This window comes from Camponotus vicinus, unplaced genomic scaffold (genome assembly GCF_025532165.1).
Source record: "Camponotus vicinus isolate PSW18456_S1 unplaced genomic scaffold, iyCamVici1.0 SCAF_14, whole genome shotgun sequence".
Taxonomy (NCBI): Eukaryota; Metazoa; Arthropoda; class Insecta; order Hymenoptera; family Formicidae; genus Camponotus; species Camponotus vicinus.
Window position 1 is genome coordinate 10,115,143 of NW_028141950.1, and position 7,234 is coordinate 10,122,376.

A 7,234-nucleotide genomic window follows, 5' to 3' on the forward strand; every position below is an offset into this window, starting at 1 on the left:
ACCGATTTTTCCGTCATGGATTTCTCTTTGGATTTCTCTATTTTAGATTTGACATCCTTACCGCAGTTGTAAGATCCAGCTCTGTGTCTGGCATTTAGGCCTTTGGCCTCGCAAAGAGCGCAGCGCATCTCCCGCTTGCAAAGGGCCGACGAGTGGCCGTGTCCACGGCAGCGGAAGCATGCATGAGATCTATCAATCTCCGACTTGCATATCTCCTTATGGTGACCAGGTTCCCAACAGCGGAAGCATCTTGGAGTGCGAGGTTTTTGCAACTCCAGTCTGGCCATCGTCCATCCAAGGGGAATTTTGCCACGTTTCGAGGCCAGAAGAGCCGCCGTGAGAGGGCATCGGATCCACGTCATAAACAGACCATTTCTCATAGGCATGATAGGAGTGACCGAGACCTCGGATACTTTGCACTCTCCTGCCTTTGCAATTCCTGCAGTAATGTCAGATACACCTACAGACTCATCGAAGCCAACTATACGAATCTCTCCTTTGATTTCAGGGCGTGATACAGCAGCCTCTTCACCCAGGACAGATGCAGCGCGGGAACGGAGTTCTTCCGCCAAGCCCTTGCTGTCAGCGCCGGGGACTTCTATAAGAACTGCCCCATTGGCAGTTTTCTTAATCTTCGTGGAGTTGATTCCAATTTCCTCGAGTGGAATCTGCTTTCTTAATTTAATCAGAGCATCCGCGTAAGAGAAGTTCTCAGACTTCCCTTTGATTACAACCACGGATGTCTTGGGAAGTTTCTTTTGCAGGATTTGTATGGCGTTTTTCTCCTTAGGAGAGGGTGCTATTTGTGCAGGAGCCGCCTTCTTCCCGCTTATAGTAGCTCCTTTTCCTTCTCCATCCTTTTTATCCTCCTTTTTATTTTTCTTCTTCTTTTTCGTAATCACCGACCAGTGTTCCGAATCTTCATCTTTATTCTGATCACCACTTCTATTTTTAATCTTTTCTTTTTCCTCTTTTTCAGGTACCGGCGCAGCAGATGGACGAGGACTACGGAGAATTCCAGTAGCAGGACCACCAGAACGGCCAGGACCAGGACCAGGACCGCGGTTATCGCCAGGGATGCCAGGATCCCGCGGACCCACAGGACCACCAGGAGGAGCAGGACCACGAGACAAACCAGATAAGTCGGTATTGGTTTTAGTTCTAATCATTACTTTTTCCAGAGAGTTAAGCTCGACAATACTCTTGATTATGGGCTTAGCTCTAGGCTGCCGTTGAGGGAGAGGATCCATCGTGAGAGAGCCATCAAGTTCATCAGGTTTGTGTGCACCAGATTCGAGTAGTGAGATTCTACTTTTAATATTAATAATCTCTTCTAATATCTTTTTAGGTACATCATCTTTGTTCTCGCCAGGTCTTCCATCACGGATGGGGGATGTTCCAACGCTACGCATCACCTTAGAATGCCTGGTGAGTATTTTCTGTGTTTCTGTAGTAACTTTAAGATTTTCAGCTGTTGCTTCAAGACTAATAATGGCTTGTCTTAACTGCTGATTTTCTTTTTGGTCAGCGTGATAATCAGCAGCCAGTCTCGCGTTTCGAAGTTTAAGTTGTCCAGGATCATCCGCACCAAGTGAAAAATTGTGCATGGCCCGGATACACTCCTTGATCAATTCAAGGCGTTCTTTAACATACTTGCCAATCACTCCTCGAATACTTGCACTTCTTATTCTGATAAGCTGAACATTATCTATCCAGTCCATTGCCAGAGCTGCAAGATTAGCTGCAGTATGGTCAGTCAGCTCTTCAGTATCCAACACCGGATGCATTTTGTTAGCGATGGGTGATGGTCTTATTTTAGCGTATTTCTTTTTTCTTTTACTTCCAGGTTCAGCTCCACAGTCTGGTTCGGATTGCATCGAACCGTCTGTCTCACCAGATGTGGACTCGATACAAGAGTAGAGAACTCCCGTACGAGAAGAGTGATCTTCTTTATTCTCCTCGACAGTTGTATCGAGGATCTTCGTTCTTCTGCATCGGAGCTTGCGGCCGCCTCCAATGTCCGATTCTTCTTCGTTTGAGTCAGTTAAGACCTCACGACGACGCCGTTTTCCTGTTACAGGCTTGACAGACTCAGCGACCAACTGCACATCGTCAGGGAGTGTGACACCTCCAGCCAATGCGACGTCAACGTCAATCTCCATATCAAGAGGCTCTGCTAGGGGATCAGATGGATGCACCGAGCATACGACTGTATCGTATTGTACTTCCTCTGTTAAATCACTGATCGGAGGTCTTTCCGGCAGTGGTTCGCTCACCGCACGGCTCGGTTGGACAGGGCTCGTGGTTCTCTCACTCTCGACGTCGATGTCTCTGTCGTACGAAGCACGACAGTCGGGCATCAAAATCGTCGACGCAACACTAGGTTGCCTCTCTCCCTCGGATACATCAGTTTCATTTTTGTTTTGTTGTGAGGAGGTGTCCATAATTATTGTACATAATCTTTTTACGACGGTTCGCCTATCATGGGAACCCTACCGCAGTAGGGTTACTTCCCCGCCGGTAATCAACCCTAATTAAAGTGAACGACAACCGAGAAGCGGCTTTCGGGTGGCCAACCCTAGTCGTACACAGTGACTCTACAAAAAGGTTCCTGGAGAGGGCCAGGTCCACAAATAATGTTAAAGGTTTAACGTCACCCCTATCGAATGGGCTCCGTGGATCCGAACCACGAGTAACCCAGACCTCGGACTAGACGGTGCCGGGATTTACCCTACCCGGCTCCGGGTATGAGGAAATACTGGCCAAGTAATCCTCCATATACACGCCCGGTTACCCGGCTTCAACTCCGGCATAGGCTCGGCAGCAGAGAAGGAGCGGTTTTCCCACGTTAAACATGGCCCTTCAGGCACCTCACCCCGGACAAGTCCGGGGCTTATGCATCTTCCAGGCCAGAGGTCAGGTACAGACTTCACCTCTCCACCGCGGTCGGGGGGCTACTACTCCCCCCTTGGTTAGTCTACCGGGAATATCCACCAGGGCCGGCCGTGTCCCATTCACACACACACACATGGCTATTTGAAAGAAGGGAGCCACCCTTACGAAGAGATAGAGGGGGATCGTGGGACAATGGGAGGGAACAAGGATGGGATATAGGGTCAGGAACACATGCGCCAGGTGCGCCATTCACACATCCACACCCACATTCACACACCAGGAGTTAGAAGGGATATGGGGTAGGGTTGATGGGACCAAAGAAGAAAGAATAGAGAGAGAGAAGAAAGAGAAGAATGAGTCGGGGCGTTTTCCCGCCCCTAACGGCACTCGGTGGGTCGGGCATTTGAAGTCAGGGTTTGCCATCCCCTATCCGCATCAGGCCAGAGTGCCCGGAAGGAGCAGAACCCCCCTTCTCATCTCCCATCGACAGGCCCGTGGCAAGCCACGTACCCATCTCCGAGAGATGAGGAAGTGCAATGGTGTGCTCTTAGACCCGCCCCAAAACCGGAGCGGGAGCCTCTCCACCACGACAAGGTGACACACCACGGAGAGGATTTATAACCGTTAGGTTTTTGAATAAATAAAAATTATTGTATATGCTTAATATTAATATTGAACAATAATTTCGTTTGTCTCTTGATAATAATTAATTATTTCATCATGTTGCATCATGTTGCGCAATAATGAACGGAATATTCTTTGGATTTAACTTTTAATAATTATAACCGTTAGGTTTTTGAATTAATGAATTAATAAAAATTATTGCATATGCTTAATATTAACATTTAACAATAATTTCGTTTGTCTTTTAATAATAATTAATTATTTCATCATGTTGCGCAATAATATTCGAACGGAATATTCCAGAATATTCCAGAGCTTGGAATTCGGTGAGCTAGGCATTTCTGAGAATTGCGATCGATCGGTGCTTCTGCGAAATGCATTGCATTTAACCTTGAGCACCTTTTAGCGACTTATAATATTGCATACGTAAAATCATATTTAAAACTTTACTTATAAAATTAGTAATATTGAAGTTTTTTTAATTATGCATATATGTATCGACTCAGCTTTTTGTGCTCTTTAAGTAAAAATTATAACGAGATTTATATCTATATTATTTTTTGAGTTAATAAGGAATCAAAGATTTTTGATATAGTCTATGCCTTAAAATAATGAGATATATGTATAGTCGGTGCTGAGATGTGTACAAATATATATATATATATGTGTATATATATGTATATATATATGTATATATATGTGTATATATATGTATATACAGGGTGACCCATTTTAACTTAGGCAGCCAAATAACTCGAAAAATAAACAAGATAGAGAAAAATGTTTTAGACAAAAGTTGTATGGTTTCGAGGGGGCCATAAGATGGTATCATTGGTTTGACCTTGAAGAGTCATTTGAAGGTCACGTGAAGGTCACTTCAATTTTTTTAAATGGAATACCCTATATATTTTTGTACATTCTTGTAGCTTATTTCGAGAGCTTTCCAAAACACTATAATTAAGTACCTTTCCGTTAAGTACTTTTTGAGTTATGATGCTTGAAATAATTTCTTAATTTTACATAAACCGTAAAATATCTTGTAAAATATTCATTTTTCGATTATCTTACCTTAATACTTTTATGTACAAAATAATGAGAGAAATCAATTGGTGTAAAGAAAACACATAGTTGTTCTTAAGAAAAAATATGGAATTGTTAATTGCAAATTACATATTTTTTCTTCGAAACAACTATGTGTTTTCTTTACACCAATTGATTCCTCTCATTATTTTGTACATAAAACTATTAAGGTAAGGTAATCGAAAAATGAATATTTTACAAGATATTTTACGGTTTATGTAAAATTAAGAAATTATTTCAAGCCTCATAACTCAAAAAGTACTTAACGAAAATGTACTTAATTATAGTGTTTTGGAAAGCTCTCGAGATGAGCTACAAGAATGTACAAAAATATATAGGATGTTCCATTTAAAAAAATTGAAGTGACCTTCACGTGACCTTCAAATGACTCTTCAAGGTCAAACCAATGATACCATCTTATGGCCCCCTCGAAACCATACAACTTTTGTCTAAAACATTTTTCTCTATCTTGCTTATTTTTCGAGTTATTTGGCTGCCTAAGTTAAAATGGGTCACCCTGTATATATATATTTGTACACGTCTCAGCACCGACTATACATATATCTCATTATTTATAACTTAATAAAAATCCTTTGAATTTAAGTTTTTAACTTTTTTAGTATCAGGATAATATACCAATAAAAGAGGTGTACTCTTATATGTCGGTAAGGTTAGCAACATTATTATCCTCAGTCGGTAAAGTAGGAAGTAGCCTTATCCTCAGTTGGTAAAGTAGGAAATGATATTATCTTCAGTCGGTAACGTCGGTAACTGTGTTATCATGTGTCGGTAACTTTTGTGTCGGTAACTTTTACTCTGTCGGTAAGGTAGGAAATTACTTTATCTTCCGTCGGTAACTTTTGTGTCGGTAACTTTTACTCCGTCGGTAAAGTAGGAAATTACTTTACCATCTGTTGGTAACTTTTGTGCGGGTAAATACTTAAAATTATTTCTATCATTCTTAAGTGAGGTTATGTTATGTATATCTAGCTTCTTAATAAAGAAAGATTATTTTCGGAGACATTGACAATAGTATATCGCGCGGCGGAATGATATTGATGTACTATAAGTATTGGTGATAATGCATTGCGCGGTGACATTTTATAATAAGAAATACTGATGATAATAGATGGCGCGGTGGAATTTTAATTAACAATATTAATTATATTAACAATAATATGCTACGCGGTGGGATTAAGATTTATATGTTCGTCGGTGGAATTACAGTTTAAAGATTATAGAGGCAATTTTTGCGTGTTTAAATAAGAAATAAAAATTTTGTTGCGGGACGTAACATAATATTAGTGTCATTTATCCAAAACTTGTAATGCTTATGTTTTTAAAATTCGTTATATTTATAACTCGTTATATATAAATTAATATATATGAATTAATATACATAAATTAATTAAAAGAAATATAAACTTATAAAATTGGTATAAAAAAATATAAATGAAAATCTCTGGCAAAATAAATTAAACAGTTATAAAATATATATAGAATATAAATACATATAGAATATAAATATACACGATACACAGTTTGTTTATTTATAATATATGTACACATTTCCCTTATGTATATGAACATTACGTCCTTGCCTTCGTGCTCCTCTTCTTCCTCTCCAACCACGTCCTCTCCATCCACGTCCGCCAAAATGTAGGCGCTGGATTCCTCTGTCAATATTAGTAACTTGAGGATTTCTTTCCTCATTTATTGCATTGCGTAGCATCTGCAATTCCTCATACATTTCTTATATGGATGGCATTTCTCCTTGAACAGACCGCGTCGATGATGTAGATGGTGTTGAGATGGCAGACTGTGTTGAGGTAGACGGCACTGGTTCTAGCGACTGTAGAAGTGTTGGAGGCTGAGAAAAGCAAACAAAGTAAATAATATATAAATATACAGGGTGACCCATTTTAACTTAGGCAGCCAAATAACTCGAAAAATAAGCACACTACGAAAAAATGTTTAGAATCAAAATTTTGTCATTTCGAGGGGGACGTACAATGACGTTAAAATGAGCCCCCCCACCCCTCCCCCTGGGCGGTGAGGGGGGGCAAGTTTGAAATCTTAAATGGGAACCCCTATTTTTTATTGCATATTCGGAATCTTCTTTGGCTAAAAACACATACAATTTGTCTGAAACATTTTTCTCGATTCATGATAGATGGCGCTGTAATCGACGAAATTCAATTTCTTCGATTTCTCTTACTGAGAACCCATGCTTACGATTCTGCAATAAATTAACAATAAAAATACCACGTTTTCATTGTTAATACTCGAAATTAGTCTTAAAACAAACTTCTCATTATTTTTTATTACTCATTAATTAATTCTCAAGAAACTGCTTTTAGCGTAACCCAGGAACAACGTCGTGGACGTAGCAGTTTTCTGTTCCCTTCGGGGTGCTTGATTAACGTGAGTCCCCTCGCCTCTCACAATTCGGGGTGCTTGAACGTGTGGTAACCCAGCCAGTGAAGGCAAGGTCGTGTGGTGACCCAGCCAGTGAAGGCAAGGTCGTGTGGTGACCCAACCAGTTAAGGCAAGGTCAAGTAGTGACCCAGCCAGTGAAGGCAAGGTCGTGTGGTGACCCAACCAGTTAAGGCAAGGTCAAGTAGTGACCCAGCCA